Source organism: Herpailurus yagouaroundi, unplaced genomic scaffold (assembly GCF_014898765.1).
Source record: "Herpailurus yagouaroundi ecotype Mexico unplaced genomic scaffold, PumYag 308, whole genome shotgun sequence".
Lineage (NCBI taxonomy): Eukaryota > Metazoa > Chordata > Mammalia > Carnivora > Felidae > Herpailurus > Herpailurus yagouaroundi.
Window position 1 is genome coordinate 6,298,857 of NW_024412525.1, and position 17,825 is coordinate 6,316,681.

General features: G+C 54.7%; 1 protein-coding gene across 1 annotated transcript in view; it reads right to left on the minus strand.

The window, feature by feature from the left end:
• Positions 1-4,821, minus strand: part of SLC26A9 (solute carrier family 26 member 9) — a 28,187-nt gene extending 23,366 nt beyond the window's left edge. Inside the window, exon 1 of the mRNA XM_040462191.1 lies at positions 4,739-4,821. The gene's annotated coding sequence lies outside the window, so the exon portion shown is untranslated. The remainder of the gene's footprint in view (positions 1-4,738) is intronic.
• Between the last annotated feature and the right edge of the window lie 13,004 nt (positions 4,822-17,825).

The window sequence follows — 17,825 nt, forward strand, 5'->3', positions numbered from 1 at the left end:
TCTTCTGCCACCTGGCCCTGTTTTGGGGGACTCGGTAGAGCTGCTGGCTGGGTCTCCTGGCACCATCCGGCACGCCAGACAGGCCGGGCTCAGGTTTACCCCTGGGCTCTGTCCACACGATCCTCCTTACCTGTGAGGCCCTGACTCATTCTGCCTCCCTAGACCTGCCCATCCTTAAGACCTGCTTAGGGCCCTCCTCCTCCCCTCCCCTGCCTCTCCTCTTTGCCTTGCCCTCGTCTACCTCCTTCTCCTCTTCTATGAAGCCTTTCCTGGCCACGCTGGCCTGGGAGCTCTTTTTCTCCTCAGACCTCCTTTATTTGGGCCTCTCCAGCCCGCACACCCATGTTGGCTTTGGCCACTCCTGGCTGTCGTTTCCAGGGAGAGGAGGGAAGCAAGGGGGCGACACTGGTGGAAATCCTTCTGGGAGGGGTGACTCAGGATTGTTTCTGCCCCAGTGTCAGGCCTCCTACGGACGGGGACCAGAGGCTGGGGGAATTCCCACCTATCCAGGCTAACCAAGGAGAAAAAGCTCCCTTGCTTTACTGGAATGCAAAATCTGTCCTTTCCCATATGCTTTGCCCATTTCATTCTAGAAATAGGGTGTCGAAGAGGAGAAGGCTCTGGGAGCTTTCCCAATCTTGAGTTTGTGCCACACAAAAGAAGGTGAACCCAGCAGCCGGCTCGACTCAGGAAGTTTTGTCTAGAAGGGAACTTGAGCGCCAGGCTGGTCTAATCCTCTCGTCTTGTGGATATGGAAGCTGAGTCTTAGAGAGAGGTGGTATGGGGATTTGAACGGGGCCTTAGGCTCTGTCTTAAGTGCTCCTCTTGGGCCCCAGTCCTCCTGCTCCTGCTCTCTGGGAGCTGTCCCCTGAGTGGCATCCAGAGTGCCCCTTTCGCACCACCCTGGTGACCTTCTACCCCAGCCGATGAGCGAGACAAGACTTCTGAGTGCTGCTTCTCCCCTTGAGGGCTCTGCAGTGGTTCTGACCTCTCTTCTGGCCTTGGCTGCCTCAGGACAATGACAGACAGAGTGGCAAATCTGCAGCCACAGGAGCTGCCCCAGCGGCTGGTGAGGAGGTGCCCTGGGCACACTTCCTAATTCCAAGAATAGGGTTGAGGTGGGGTGGGGCTTAGGAGGAGGGTTACTTCATCCCTGGCCAGTGCTGTAGGCTGAGGAGGAAAGGGGGATGGGAGAGGCCAGGTGGCGGGAGGCACCGCCTCTTTTAGACAGCTCTGGGGTTCTCAGAGAGTTAAGGGGCTCTCGGGGACCCACAGACAGGGCTCCTGCAATGCTAGGTCAGGGGTGGGAAGATGAAAGAGGGAGCAAGAAAGGGAGAGAGGTGTAGAGGACGTGAGGACTTGATCCCTAGTTAAACAAACACAGCCCTACCGAGTGATGTCAGCATCGCTGAAAAAAGTCGAGTGCCCCATTGCCATAGGTGTGTGTCAACCAGCCCTGCCTCTCATCAAACAGTGTCAGCCCCTCTCCGCCTCCCATCCCCCACGGGAGCAGGGATAAACAGCAGGTGCCATGTGACAATATTGAGGAACAAAAGGGTGCCCCTGTCGCCTCCCGCTTTGTGGAGGGAAGGAGGGGCAGGTCCTGATTTACTGGAGAGACCTGGTTGGGGGGGGGGGGGTGGGGAGGGCAGGAGTGGGGCTTGAGGGAAGTAGAGGTCCAGAAGGGAAGAGCATGCCCAGCGTAGGAGACGTGGGTGTGTGGACAGTTTCCAAGGCTTGGCAGGGAAATGGGGTCACATTTGGGGCAAGGGGGATCCAGGGTTCTTGCAGAGCTAAGGAGCCGGGGAGAGGGCAGGACAAAGGGGAGCTAGACTCTGTGTGTGTGGGGGGAGGGGTTATGGGCTGAGCAGACTTCCTCCCAGGCTCCTTCAGGGCCCCTCATAGAACGCTAATGCCCCCCTCCCGCCCTAGTGAGTTTGTCCAGCAGAAAGCCCACAGGTATCTCTTCCCAGGCGTATCTCTGCCTAGGTCTGTCTCCATCAGCAGAATACTTTGGACAGAGATGGGCTCCAGCGTGGCACCCAAGTTAATGCATAGAGAGGCTCGGAGCGGTGCCTGGCCACGGTGAGCGCGCCACAGATTCTGACCGTGTTATTATTACCATTACTTTGGTTACTCCGGAGGATTCTCTTCCTTGCTCTGCAACCGCAGTCAGGTCACTCTGCCTTTCTTGACCTTTCTTTTCCTATCCGCCTGCATAAGTTCATCCAGTCCGCCCTCCCTCTTCATGCCCTTGTCCCTCCGAAATTTCCCAGGACTGGTTAGAAGAGAAGCAGAGAATCTTTTTAGACGAGGGCAGACGCTCTCGGGAGCAGGTAAGAGCCATCTGTGGGGTTTTGGTTAGGTCTGGAGGTGATCCTGTCATTGTGGCCCAGACTGACTTCCTCCTCAGCCCTGCTGTGTGTGTGTGTGTGTGTGTAAGGTGTGTGTGTGTGGGTTCTTTGATGGGCACATGTGCCAGGCACGGGAGCAGCCCCGGCACGGTCGACTCGCCCTGGCATTCTTATCACTTGTCCCTACCGGGGCGGTCGCTGTGTTCTGGGGAGAGGAAAGGTCACTTTGAGGTTTTCTCTTTGCTCTAGCTGCTGGTTCCTTCCCGCCTCATCCAAAGTGGGAGCCACAGGGCAAGAGCCATCTCTGAGCGGCTGGTGGCTGTGGCTGGGGATGGGAGGTGGGGACGGGAGAGGAGGGTTGCCCTCTCAGCTGGGAACTGCGTCCCTGGCAGGTGGAGGGAGGGTAGAGGTTGTAGGTCTCCCTGGCGTTTTATCAATATTCCTTTTATTCCTACTGCCCGCGTGTTTCTTGGGCAAATTTCTCACCCCGTTTTCCCCCTGGTCTGGTTTCCTCATCAGTCACATGGAGAGAAGGATGCGATATCCCTGAGTTGTGTTCCCACGCTGTGGCAATTCTAGGAACTGGTACCCTTGCAGGAGAGAGATTCATGGCTATCACCCCCCAAATCCCCTCAGTACACCCACTCTCTCCTCCTTCTCTGCTTTCCCTACTGGGGACAGCAGTTGGGCTGAGGGAATAGGCTCCAGCAAAAGGGACTGAGGTCAGACTTTGCAAAGCACTTTCCCGCAGTGAGCCCAGACCAAGGTCACGGGATCCCTGAAACAGACACTTAAAATAGGCTTAGTCTTACTTGGAAGCGGGCGAGTGGACAAGGAGACCAGTGAAGGGCCCTTCGGCCTGGTTCAAGGACTCCAGAGCTTGGTCAGCACCGAACTGGTATCTCCTTCCTTCAGGGAGCTGGCTGTGGTTATTCAGTTCAGATCAACACACACTCACTCAACACCCACTACTTGTCAATCTCTAGGAAGACTCTGGACATTAAAAGGTAAAAAAAAGAGTCCATCTCTGCCCCCAGGGTTTTTTACAAATGGGTATTTAGAACAGTCTCTGGAGTGTGGGAAGTGCTGGGAAGGCCAAGGTGGTGGAGGGGACATGTGTGTTAGTCTCCATGCTGCCCAAGGTTGGGGGGGGGGTTGTCAGGTTCTGAACACTAGGACCGTGGGGCTCTGGGTGTGGGGAGGGTGTGGGGGGACATGGGGCTCTGGGTGTGAAAAGGAAGTGGGGGGACTGTGGGTCTCTGGGTGTGGGGAGGGAGTGGGGAGGACTGTGGGGCTCTGGGCTTGAAGAGGGAGTGGGAAGGACCGTGGGGGCTCTGGGAGAGCGTTGTCTCTGTGAGTGAAGCCATCCAGGGGCATGGCCCTCTCTTCATCTGCCCTACTCGGGGCACCATGCCACTCCTAGGGGCACACTCTTAACTCGGGTCTTCCTTCTGGTGGCTCAGATTCAACAGGGCCAAGTATAAGTGGGGGGTTCATGCTAGAAAGAGAAAAGATTGGCTGGAGACCTCACGGTCTGATTTTGAGGAATGGGGGCATTTTCTGAGGGTGACTTGGGACCCCTCAGAGCTTCAGGATGGGGGGTTAGGAAGCTGGGAGCTGGGGGAGCTGGCCCAAACCACCGTCCTGACCAAAACCCTCTTGTGTGGAAGCTTTCACCTGGGAGCCACGTCCCCTGGGTCCTGTTCCCCCGGTCTGATGGACTGCTCCCTCGCTCGGTCTCTCCTAACCCTCAGTCTCCCTTCCTTCCGCCTCTTCCAACCCCTCAGGATTAATGGGGATAAATGGGACTCCACGCAGCCCATGTGGGGGCCCCGAGCTGGTGGAGAGATACAGGAGTGCAAGAGAGCATCTAAGGGGCAGAAGGAGAAGGAGACAGCCACCCAGCAGGCTGGGGAGCCCAGCATTACGTGCTTTTTGCTTGCAAGACTTGAAAAGAGGGGAGGCGTGCAGCCAGCAGCTTCAAAGGCTGCTCCCCCAAGGAAGGCCCAAGATGTTTGTTCTTTCCTTTGCAGAGGAAAGCAGCCCTTGCAAAACAGCCAGCCCTTTCTTTCACCTCACTCTGTTTTGGGGTCTGGCAGGCCTCCTCCACTAGATTCCATCCTGCAAGCTCCCCGCAGCCTCCTGCCCTGCAGCCGAGGTCCTTACACCGGAGTGAGGACCCCGCGGGCTCCTCAGATGTGAAGGGCTGGGGGCGGCTCTCAGACTCAGGGGCCGCAGCGTCTTTCCCACTCGTGCTCAGGTTGGCAGACAGCCCACCCCCGTGGCCGGCTGTCTCCTGTCGCTCCTCCTCTGGGTGCCCCCCGGTGCCCACCCTCTTCAAGGGATGACCCCCAGCCCCGTGGGGTGGGCTGGGTGGGGCTTACCGGTGAGTGAGCAGGGCTGGCTGGGCAGGGCTGCAGGTGTGTCTGGGGAGCAGGGAGCCGAAAGGTGTTCCGAGGTGTGCGAAAGGGCTCTGCTCAAATAATCCAGGGAGGCGTTTATAAATAACTTTACCTCAGGGCCACGGGGTGAGCCCCGGCTTCTGATTGGCTCCGAGGGGAAGTGGTTTTGAACACTACACCATAGCTAAGCCTGAGGAGATAGGAAAAGGAGATAAGGGGAAAAAGTTCCCAAATGAACAGCCCTTTTTTTGTTTTACCTGAGGAGCAGAGCTGCTTGATGGGAGCTTGGCACTTCCTAAATCCACCCCGAAGACAATAGGTCACATTCAGCGGGGCCCCTGGCCCACAGGCTCCCCCAAGGCAGCCAGCAGAGCCTGAGGAGGGGACAAGGCAGACCCCTCTCCGAGCCTGCTGTCCTGCTGCTTGTAGGGCTGGGGTCAAGCCAAAGAGCCTCTTGGACAATGGAACCCATTGAGGCCACCCGAGGGGTGGGGTCCCGGGGCTGCTTGCTTTGAAGGTTGGAGAGCTGGGCGTGCGTTGGAGAGACGGTAGACCTCTGAGCGCCCCTGAGTAAGGGGATGAGCCCTGAGGAAGCCCTGAGGGCCCTTGGGAGGTTTGGGGCTGCAGTGGAGACCCGGTTCCAGTTCTGTCCCGGCCCTTAAGCCACTCGTAAGCTCCGCGCCTTGGTCTACCCACCAGTGCCACAGGGGAAATATTCCTTGCCCTCCTAACTTCCCGGGTGGGTGCAGGGGGAACATCGGGGCTTGGGATCAGGTAAAGGAGCTCAAGAAACAGGACTTATGGCAACTATATGTAAGGTGACAGGAAGGCTGGCAAGTCTCTAAATCATAGGCCTCTGTCACTTCCAGGAATTAATGTCTGCCTAGTCACGGCTCTGCTCAGGCTGCTACCTGCCTTCTGGATTAGAGCCGTCTGCCCATCCCATGTCCACCGAGCGCTGCGGGACAACCTCAAAGAGGGTGGGTAGGAGGGTCGGGGGAACTTTCTCGACATATCTTCCGGGAAGGAGAGTCCCCACCTGATGCCAAGAGCTCCTTCTTTGGGACATCTGGAGCAACGCTGCTCTGGTTCTGAATCGTCCTCTCATCTCTCCAGAAGAAAATGGATGCTCTGAGGTGGGCCGAAACCAGTACGGGGTGCTTCGGCAAGGCCTCCCTGGAAGCCAGGGTGAAGGTCCCAGCGGGAAGGCAAAATGAGCTGGTTTCGGCACCTAGTAGGGGCTCAATAAATATGTGTTGAACAAATGAAAGAAGGAATTGTCTGTAAGCCCAACCCAGGGGAGAGTTTACAGATGCATTGCCTGTGGGGACGAGAGAAATGCCAGAGGTCACTGCGAGTTGTCAGGGTGTAGCCAGCCTGAACATGATGAAAGAGGGCTAGAACGGCAAGCCACCCTGCCACAGGGTAAGGGGCATGCCCTGCCACCTGCTGAAGGAAGGATGTGTGCATGGCCACTTCCTCCAGGAGCACTTCCCCAGGCTCCTGCATTGGCTTAGCTGCTAGGTTCCCATGACTCCCTTTGCTTCACCATGGTAACCAGACGCTGATCACGACTGATGGTAGTTATGCCTTCCATTGTCAGTGTTTCTCCAAAGGCTTGGTTCTCCATAAGAAGGGTGGGGCAGTGCCAGTTTTGTTCGCTTTGGTATCCCTACCACCTCGCCTAGCTCCTGCACTTAGAAGGAGCTTAGGCTAGATTTATGGAATAAGTGAAGGCCTGTGTGATGGAGTCTTTAAACAAAGCAGAGCCAGAGGGCAGGGATTTGTCTAGGCATCTCCAGCATTGCCCAGTGGCATTGACCTATTCTGAATTTTGGGCAGGCAATTCCTAGAAAGCAGATGAGTCATCTGGTTCTCCCTATAGCCAGGGTGACAGTGGCCATCAAGATCAAACAACTAAGTCCCCTTCCTGGGGTACAATGCCTGACGAGGAAACTTCTGGTCGGAATTTGGTTCCTTCAGAACAGAGAATGCATTGCCCAACTGACTGGAGCATCTGGGGCTGCCTGCAGGTACATTTGTCTCTTAAATGACCTATGGATATTCGGCTCTGCCAATTGGTCTAGTGTGAGTTTTGTTAATGTGAGTCAGTCTCCCTTGAGTGTGATTGACTTTCCGTAGTAACATGTGGCTTCGACACAGGTGATCTGGTTTAATTCTCATAACAATCATGTAATGTAGGCATGTTGCTCTCATTTTTCAGATGCAGAATCTGAGGAGTGAAATAACTCGCCACTAGGTCAGAAAGATCTGGACGGAAGAGACGGAATCAAACCTGGATATTATAGTTTCCAATCTTATGTTTTGTCCACTATATCACTTTCACGTTTGAACCTGAAATGGTAGGAATGAGGCCCTATACGAGATCCCGCCTTTGAGACACTTTCAGTCTCCCTGTTAGGTATATCTCCAAAAGTAACCTCGATGAAGATGGCTGGGGCCTCCAGAACAGATTCTCGGCCTGAGACCTTGTTAGCTCTCCTCTCCAACCCTTCTCCTGCCATTTTGGCAAAATTCGAGATAGGTAGATCTTGTATAATTAGGGGAGAAGGGATTAGATGAGCCCAGAGGTTTCTGTGAAGTCACCAAGGCAGATGGATGGAGGCCTCAGAATCTGGGCCCTGGTCATGGGTGGGAGACCTGGGAAGGAGGAAGCCAGACCAGAGGTTGGATGAGCAGAGGACAGGCAAGGTAGAAGTTCTGACGGCTCAAAAGGGCATGTTAGGGGGGATCTTGGGTAGAGTTAAACCACGAGACAGAGTTAGGGCTGGCGGGAAGAACACAAAGACATGGAGAGACAGACAGATGATAGCAGTAGGAACACAGACAAAATGGGGGTGCCTGGGTGGCTCAGCCAGTTAAGCTTCCGACTTCAGCTCAGGTCATGATCGCGCGGTTCGTGAGTTCGAGCCCCGCGTAGGGCTCTGGGCTGACAGCTCGGAGCGTGGAGCCTGCTTTGGACTCTGTGTCTCCCTCTCTCTCTGTCCCTTCCCAGCTTGCACTCTGTCTCTCTCTCTCAAAAATCAATGAACATTAAAAAGAAGAAATACAGAGAAAAAAAGACAGACTCGGAAACAAAGAGAGAAAAGCAAAAAACACTACTGTTTTGCTTCCAAAGCAGCTCAGTCTTGAGGTTTGTTCAATCACTGTTTTCACAGTGAAAACAGGTGAGCATCACCGTACCTCTCAGTGGAGCAGCATAGATTGTCCTTTGCTAGCAAAGCTACTTTACCCCACCTCCAGGACTGAAAGCTGTGTTCATTCATTCATTCATTCATTCACTTAACACCCCTTATCGAGTGCCTGGATCCTGTTCTGGGGATACTGAGATAAATACGACACAATCTCTTCCCTGAAAAGCTCTCACTCTGGTGGGGAAGACAGGGGATGAAGAGAACACTGTCTTCTAGAACATGGAGTGCTACGGGAGAACAGAGTGGAGGCACCCGTCTCAGCCCTTGATGGGGAAGAAAGGAGGTCAGAGAAGACTTCCCCTGGTGTGGGAGGTGCGGGAGCACAGAGGGCCTGCTATGGCTTGTGCCCAGAGACCTGAGCTCTAAACCCCAGGGTGGCCACTTTCACGAGGAAGTATGAACACACACACACACACACACACACACACACTTACACCGAATAAGTTTTGGGGATTTATTGAGTTATGCCGACAAGGCCGAAGTAGTCACAGATTATCCTGCTGACACACGTGACCTTTGAGCTGGTCCCGTTAGGGCACAGCTAGTTTACAGATGAGTGAACTGAGGCTAACCCCCCAAGAAGGAGGCTAATTCTGCCACCTCTGTCCATCCTTGGGCCTGTCACCTTACCTACACCTGCTGGCTGCTTGCACGTGTGCTCTGTGCGGGGCCTGTGCCAAAGGTGTGGGCAGGATCATGTTTTGGGCAGTGACTTAAGCAAACACCTCAAGGCTGGGGACAGAAAAGTCTCACCACCTTGCCCTGAGGTGGCAAGGTCTGACTTGGCCCTGCGGCTGCCAGTTTCACGAGGGCATGGGAGCGATCGGGGCTGTGGGGATACCAAGGTCAGTTCTCACCTTTTCCCCCAGGGAAGCCAGGGGCTCAGTGCCCCAACTGTGGGCATCTTAGACCAGTCAGGATATGGGAGGCAGGGTGAGTAGGGGGAAGCCAACCTGTGTCTGGCCTTCCAGTTCAGGGAACCGGAGCTCCCGCCATGTGCCCAGTACGGTGCCAGCTTCTGGGGACACAAGACCTCTCAGAGCCAGTCCCTGGAGGTCAAGACTCTGAAAGGAGCAGGTCGAGAGCTTCTCAGAGTACACACAATGACGGCTGGAGGACAGTACGTTGGAAGGAACCGAGGAACAGGGTCTGAAGTGTGGAGGGTAAAGGCTCTCAGGAGAGAGTCAGATTGGAGCTGGCCAAGACCCCCAGGCATCTGAGGTCAGAGGAAAGGGAGTGTCACAGACCTATTGAACAGGGAGAAGAGGAAGGAGCCTTAGGGTTCATCTGAGTCACCTCCCTGTGTCACAGATGAGAAGCTCGAGGCCCTAGAGATGGGAGGGACCTGCCCAAGGTCACCCAGGGATGCAGTGGCAGGGCTGAGGTCGGTGCTCGCCCCAGGACTCCAGCACACACCAAGCTTTCCCTCCACAAAGGGAAGAGGAGATTACGTGGGGACCCCCTCCCGGTCCCCATTCAACTGGGTGTCACTCAGTTGTTACCCAGAGACATGACGCTCTTTCAAGGTGGGCACGTGAGGGGCACTGTCCTGTTCACTGAGTTCCAGTTGACTTTGTTAAGGGAGGGGTTTGGGAGAAGCAGAAATGAAGGGAGGGGTTTTGGGGAAAGCAGACCTGCGTGTTGGGGCTTGAGAGCCCAAGGGATGCGGTTCCTGGGTGGGCAGGTCCTGCGGCGCCCAGACAGAGGAAAAGATTCTGCTCAGAACCAGAAATTGGCCGGCTGGGTGAGGGTGTTCAAGGCAGTTCACACCGCCCTGGACATGCTGAGAATGAGGCTGAAGGTGGGGAGGGGGTGAGTTCCAGGCTATTAATGTTGACTGATGGCCTCCTGGCCGTAAATCTGCTCTGGGGCCTTAAGCCAGGCACACGTTAACCTGAGTACAGGGGCTGCCTCTAAGGGTGAGGTATGGAGGGTCGAGACCCACAATTCGGGGAACAGTGTGGTAGCTGGAGAAACACGGAATTGGGAAGCGTGGGTTCCAGGGCCTAGCCTGGGCTGCAAGAGAATTGGGGCAGAAGGTGTCGTTTTTGTGACCGTGGGAGAGTCATAAGGAAATGAGCCTTTCCATGTCCCCTTCCCAGTTCTCGTCCTCCAGGAAAGAGCAAGAATGGAAGGTACCTGCCCCCCAATACCCGGTCCAGTGCTTCCAACTTCCTCACCCACCATCCCCATCACACAGGCCTCTCTTCTCCCAGGGCCATGGCTGTGCTCTCTGAGTCCCACTGCTGGCAGGAGTGGGGGTGTCCTAGGTCCCCGAGGTGTCGTCTCCCTGACAGCTCTTTGTCAGGGACCGTATCGCCTGCCCTTGGGAGACATCAAGATATACTGGGAAGAACACAGTCTTCATAGTGAAACCCTGACTCTGGGTCTGCTAGTCGTGCGACCTTGGGCAAAGTGTTAACCTCTCCGAGGCTCAGTTTGTTCATCTGTGAAAGGGGACACACGGCAAAAATGAAGTGTTTTCATAAGGTAAGGTCCTTTCCCTCGGGCACGCACACACGCCCCCCTCCCCCATGACTGTTTCTCTCCATCGGCTCTCCGATGCCCGACTGCTTCAACCTCACCCCGGCGGACACCCTTCTTCCCCCTGCACAACGAGTGCCCCTGCTCCCTTGGCCCAGGGGACCAGGAGTGGTGAGCTCTTCCCACAGGTCTTGACCTCACAGCCTCCCGGGATGCAGCCAGTTGGCAGAAGGGATTCGGGAAAGGCTCTTCTCCCGAGCTGCTGTGGTAAAGCAAGACCATCACTGTATCACCTGCACCTGGGCTTTGGAGCCCTGGCCCCCACTGTCCCCTTTTGCCTCTGGGACGTGCCCAGGAGAGAGGGCGTGACTGGGAGTGTGAACATCTGTGGTGTGGGTGCTGAACAACAGCAGGGATGCTCTTCCAAGAGGGAGTGGGACTCAGGGCACATATACACCCTTCCTCGCCCCCATCCTCCCCGATGACCCTCTGCCTGTGGTCCTTCACCTGCTCCTGATGCAGCTGGCCATCCGGTGGGTTGGGGTGAGCCCACTGACCCTGCAGGTCCTGAACCCTCCTGCCTGAGGAATAAACTGGACTCTTTAGTGTCAGACTCGCACTAGACTCACACGAGCCTTTGCAAGAACAGAGCCTTACAGGTGCAGCTACCCTCCGTTCAAGGGAGGTCATGTCTACCCTGAGTCCTTTCCCAGGGGCTATTTGGGGGACAAGTCTAGGACTCTGTCAGCGCCCCTCTCCCAAATAAGCCTCCTATTGCAGTTTGTTTTTCCGTTTCGTTTCGTTTTGTTTTTTAACCTTCCAAGGTCAGGGCGCTTAGCACCATGATTCTTCCCTCTCCCTCCTTCCAGCAAACCCCCTGCCCCACGCTATTCATAAAGGGCTAAGGCGGGGGTGAGAGCATGGTCAGGGATTAGGTTCTCAGCCCTGGAGAAGGGGCTTGTCCACTCGGGGTGGGGACTGGGACTGGGACCGAGCCTGCGCTGCAGCCGGGGACATACTCAGGGTCCCTTAGGCTGCTCAGCCTGACTGGCCTGAGCCTGCTGTGCACAGAATTTCCTAAGAACGTGGTCCCAGTATGAGGGAATTAGGGGATGGCGCTCTGGGACTTCAGCTTGGGCCGCTTTTCTGGGTCTCAGCAGGCAGGGGTGGGTATGACAGAAGCTGGCTGAGTGGCTCTGGGGTCCAAAGGTTCCAGAAGGGCATTTCCTAACCCCCAGAGTGCAGAGAGCAGGCTCCAGCGTGAGTAGGTCCTGAGGAGTCCTGGGGACGCCTCGGTCGGCTGGGGCTAGTTCCTGTCAGTGCTCCAGGGACGCGCTCCAGCCCCGGCTACTCACAGAGCGGCATTGTTCCCTGGGAGCCTCTTGAGCATTTAGCTTGTCTCGTCCTGCTGGTACATTTGTTGGCTGTGATTCCCACTGAAGACATCTTCAGGGGGCAGGCAGGGCGCCAGGCTTGTGGGCAGAACCCAGGCTTCTCCACTGAGCGGGGAGCTCAGAAGCAGCAGGGGCTCATCAGCCTGTGGTGTGACCGTTAGGGCTGTTTGCCAAGGGCCGTGGCAAGTTTGCCTGGGAGGTTCTGACGCCGCTGCTGGCCCTGGCAAGGAGGCTGAGAGCAGACCCGTCAACCAGAGCCACATGGGATCGGCTCACGCTCCCCGGGAACAAGCTGTGTGCCTACCGGCAAGTTCCTGAACTTTTCTGAGCTCTCAGTTCCCTCCTCTGCAAAATGCGGATCATGATAGCACCCACGTCAGAGCGACACTGGGCAGGTAAGACAAGGTAACGCGTGAAACACACAGGGAAGCTCCTGAGTACCCACCCCCCCAACACTGTCCTTTCTTTCGTGCCGCCTCCCCGTTTGGCTTGACATGTTCTCCCTTCCCTTCTCAGTTGTCCCAGTCCTTCCGCTCAAGCCACACCTCCTCCATGAAGCCGGCCCTGTTTGCTCTGATTGCATCTATGCTCCTATACTACTCTCCAGTGATAACTGAAGCTAGATACCTGACCACGGGCTGTTTGGGATTTGGCTCTAATGGTTTACAAAAAGCTACCTTCCTGCAGTATAGGATCTGGGTGTTCTGCTTCTATTGTGTCCTTTTTGGACCAAAATGTGCTTGGCATACTAACGCAAGTGCTTACCATTGACTGAATGCCCTCATCCTGGGTCCTGTCCCAGGGCAGTGAGAAGAATCATTTCTTTCTTGTGGTTTCAGCCATGCTCTGGGAGGGCCCAAGGGTTCTAGAGTGGGCTTTAGGTACAGCCACACCCTATCAGGTGGTGAGCTCATGGTATTGTGATCTTCCCACAATTTGCTGGCTTGCGTCCCCTGCCTCTGACTCAGAGCCTGGGTCCCTTCCTCGGCTGCAGGTTCCCATGGTCAGCCTTGGGAGGCTCTGGGTGTCTCTGGGGTTTTCTGCTCCAAACGCATTCTTGCTGTCTATTGTCCACCAGTCACGGAGAGAGGGGCCCTCCTTGAGAATTCCGGGCTGTGTCCTAGAGCTCCACCCCTTCAGGGCCCACGGTCTCAGTGCACAATGTAACTGACATCCTCGTCACGTGTCACACAGAAGTGCGGGTGGTGGCTTTTCTCCAATCTGTGTCATGTTGTGTTGGCCCAGCCCTGGTGGTGCTGTGGTCCGGGGTACTATCGCTGTCTACCATTGGGGACAGTATTACAGCGGGACACATGGAGGCAAGCTGGACTCCATTTCCCAGCTCTCCTTGCAGTGAGATGTGGCCACATGACGAGCCCTCAGCAGTGGAGTGGAGAATGAGGGGCGGGGGCCGCTTCCAGGTCTGGCCTCAAAGTGTTGGGCACGCCTCCCATGCCATGCTGGTGACCCAGCCTCCACTGTGCATGATGACAGTGGCCTGGCAAATGGGAGAGCGACACGTGGAAAGGACCTGAGCCCACCAATGACCTCACGAGGCTGAGGGCTCCATCAGTCTGGACTGTTCACCTTGAGACTGTTTAGGGCTGTTGGAGAAAAACTCCTCTGTTCTGGAATCCGCGGTAGTAAGCTTCTCTCCACTGTATTGGAGTTTAGCTTTCACCACACACACGGGCCTGAGTGTGATGAGGACGCAGTCCCCTCCAGCTTCTGCTTGTAGACCTGCACCCAGCACTGTAAGGGCTGGACCGATTCCCAGGGCTCGGCTTGCAAAGGGCCAATGGAGGCCCATCTCCTGGCTTCTCCTTCTCTGTCCCAAAGACTTGACCACAGAGATTCTTTCTCTCCTGCAAAGAGAGGTCTGGAGGGCCTCTGATTCATGGGCTCATCAGACACACCCAGACTCTGGATCCCAGTTTGGGGTCAGCTGGGACGCCCAGCCCTCCACATCTCTAATAGCAGAATCTTCATGATGGAGGTCCCCAGTGAAGGTGAGCCCTCCTGGGGTGAGGGCTCAGCCCTCCTGCTTGAGAAGACACAGGGAAGAGTTAGGAGTCTTTAGGGTCAGGAAAGCACCCTGTGGGTTGGTAACTTGTAGGCTGTCCTTGATAGTCTCCCTGGGAATGGCAGGCAGGTGACATATGTAGTTGTGCCACTAATGGAGGTTGAGAAAAAATAATGCTTTAATGACTCCTTGCATTTGCAGAATACTTACGGTTACATTTTTTTTTTTTAATGTTTGTTTATTTTTGAGACAATGCAAGAGACAGAGTGCAAGCAGCGGAGGGGCAGACAGAGGGAGACACAGAATCCGAAGCGGGCTCCAGGCTCCGAGCTGTCAGCCCAGAGCCCGACGTGGGGCTCGAACCCACGAACCGTGAGACCATGACCTGAGCCGAAGTCGGACGCCTAACCGCCTGAGCCACCCAGGAGCCCTTGAATATTTACGGTTTATAGGGAGCGTGCACATGCGTTATCTAATTGCTGGCCGTGTCCTGTGATGTGGACGGGCTACTCGTCCCCGTCTTACGTATGTGGAAACTGAGGATGTGTTACTCACAGCTGGGAAATACCCAGGCTTGCACCAGACCTCCAGGTTCCTGCCTTCTAGCCTGTGTCCTCACTTCTGTACCCTGCCAGGCTGACAAACGACGTGTTTTGACTTATGCTCAGGAAGCGTTGGACACTGAGCGCAACGTTGAAAAGAGGGCATTGTGTAAGCTTGGGTGGGCCGCTTAACCAGCTGGGGCAGACCTTGCCAGGCTGCCCCTGGGAAGTCCTCAGCCCAGCGAGACTGGTGATGGAGTGGGGGGGATGGGGCCTCGCTCTTTCACCTCGAGTGGGTCAGCCATACCAGGTGCTTGGGTGGAGCTCAGGATAAAGGGCCAGTGGGGAAGAAAGGTTGGTTTAACCCCAGTGCCCCTGTTTTTGCTGCCCCACCAATTATACAAACACACCCTGCACACCCGACATGAGAACACCCACATGCCGAGAGCCACAGACCCAGGCCCCAGGATTCGCTGGCTTCTTTTTTTTAAAAAAAAATTTTTTTTTAACGTTTATTTATTTTTGAGACAGAGAGAGACAGAGCATGAACGGGGGAGGGGCAGAGAGAGAGGGAGACACAGAATCGGAAACAGGCTCCAGGCTCTGAGCCATCAGCCCAGAGCCCGACGCGGGGCTCGAACTCACGGACCGCGAGATGGTGACCTGGCTGAAGTCGGACACTTAACCGACTGCGCCACCCAGGCGCCCCTAGGATTCGCTGGCTTCTACAGAAAAGCAGCATGCAAGATTTAAGTTAGACACAAAGGAGAACTTTTTGGGGTGAGAATCTTAAATCAGAGACTGAACAGCGTGGAACCTTCTGAAAGAAGTATGGTAGTCGTCACAAGCGTGAAAGAAAGGCTTAGCTCTCTGGTTGTGGGGATGAGGTGGGGGTGGGGAGACCCTTAAACTGGACTCGCCCAGAGGCAGCTGGATAAATAAGTCCCTACTGGGGAACATCTTCAAGCCCGGGCGGAAAGAAAAGCAATAAAAGAGTGAAGTAAGAGGTGCAGAGGAACTATAGCCCTTACTGATTTCTGTGCCTGGGAATGGGAGAGACAGAGAGATTCTGGGCTTGGAATACAGCAGAGAGGGGCTGCTTGCCTGCTGGCCAAACAGTTACCAAGGAAGCAGATTCCTTGGTCCTTAGAACAGGGAAGTGGTGAGGAGTCTGTGAGATGCAGCATTTCCCTGTGCCCGGTGGGCCCACGACATCTGGAGTGGTCAGCAGGTCACTGGGTCTGCCCAGGGAAGTGAACTCAGGTGACAGAGCGGGGTGGGGGGGGGGAGGAGGAGGGAAAGGGGAGCCGTGCGACGAGTGCTAAGAGGGGTGCCTTGCCTCTCTGCTCAGTCAGAAGCCACCAAGTTGAATGAAGCAAGACCCTGGGCTTGGAGAGGGCTTGGAGAGGGCTGAGAGGGTCCTAAGGAACTAGGATGATGCCGCGATGATTGGGTTCTCTTTATATCCATGTTCGATCATGAAAATTGTAAACCTACGGAACAGGTGAAAGATTTCTACAGCGAGCACCATAGACCCACCACCTAGATTCTACCATGAACATTTTGCCACTTGTGCTTTATCCCTCGTCCGTCCAGCTCTCCATCCCTCTATCCATCCATCCGCCCCTCGTAGTTTTGGATGTATTTTAAAGTAAGGTGCAGACATTAGTACCCATTTGGCCAACACTTCCGCATCATAGCATTAACAAGAATTCAATACCCTTTGCAGTTACTTCTTTTGAGTTTTACATGTGATGATGCATGAATCTCAAGTGTACCATGTATGAGTGCTGACAAATGCCTACACCTATCAAGATACGGAACTTGGTGATGGCTCCAGAAAGTTCCCTCATGCCCCCTCCCCATTGTTCCCTCCCCACCCCCACCCAACAACTGTCCTGATATTTTTCTACCACAGACTCATTTTGCCCATTCTATAGCTTCATTTGTATAATTGAAATCATACAATAAGTACTCTTGGGAAGCTTTCTTTCCCTCAGGATAATGGCTCCACATTCTTTGGGAAAGAGTCTATGTTATATAAAGTCAGACTTTTACTTTTTTTTAAGTTTATGTATTTATTTTAAGAGAGAGCAAGGGAGCAGGGGAGGGACAGAGTGGGGGGGAGACAGAGAGAATCCCAAGCAGGCTCTGCCCTGTCAGCACAGAGTTGGGTGTGGGGCTCAAACTCACAAACTGTGAGATCATGACCTGAGCCAAAATCAAGAGTCAGACGTCTCACTGACTGAGCCACCCGGGTGCCCCTCAGACCTTTTTTACTTAAACCACCCAAAACCACATCCCCAAATCTAATCTTCATTAAATGCAGGGAAGCTGTGTTTACAAGGGCATGATCAACACCTCAGCACGCCCATTCTGTTTGTCCTTGACCAGCTGAAGGTAAACAGGGCTGAGCCCACCGAGACCTGTGAGGTGCTCGAGGTTTCTCAGCTCCCCGGGCCTCTTCTCTGCTGCAAACTGCCCTTCTGGGCACCCCCGGCCCTCATTTCATAGCTTCTCCCCACTCTGCGCACTTAGGGTTCTGCCCTCTTCACGCCCTCCCCCACCTCCCTACCCCAGAGGATCTGATAACCAGCCATTTACATTAGATAACTGATAGCCAGTTACACTGTAACTGGACCGCCTTCCGCGGAGCTGCGGCCTCCACTGGGTATTGACTTGTTCTCGCTTTTATCTCCCAACGGGGCCCTGATAGGCTGCCCAGCCCTGTGCCTCTCCGACTCCCATGAGGCTCCCTAAGGACAGGGAGCCCCGACCGCGTCCCCACGGGGGCCTGAAGGCCTCACTTGGCAGTGTTCAGTGGGCACGACATTTCTCGAAAAAGGCATCATAGATTTTTAGTCATTATTAGACTCAACCCATAGATATAGCACTGAAGGCTCAAAACTTTGATGATATACAATAATGTTGTGCCGGCAGGAACAGGGAGGAGGGACGCAATAGTATGTTTTTTTGTTTTTTTATTTTATTTATTTATTTATTTATTTATTTATTTTTTCAACGTTTATTTATTTTTGGGACAGAGAGAGACAGAGCATGAACGGGGGAGGCGCAGAGAGAGAGGGAGACACAGAATCGGAAACAGGCTCCAGGCTCCGAGCCATCAGCCCAGAGCCTGACGCGGGGCTCGAACTCACGGACCGCGAGATCGTGACCTGGCTGAAGTCGGACGCTTAACCGACTGCGCCACCCAGGCGCCCCTAGTATGTTTTTTTGAAAGACCTAAAGGTAGCTGCCAGAAAACCCCAAATAACAACAATTAGGGAAGAGAGCAGACCAGATGGGAGCAGCTTCAGAAGAGTCATCGAAGAATTGTGTATTTCCTCAAAAGTGCATGTGAGTGACCTATCCCACTACGCTCTACATTCAGGGTCATTCATAGTATGAAAG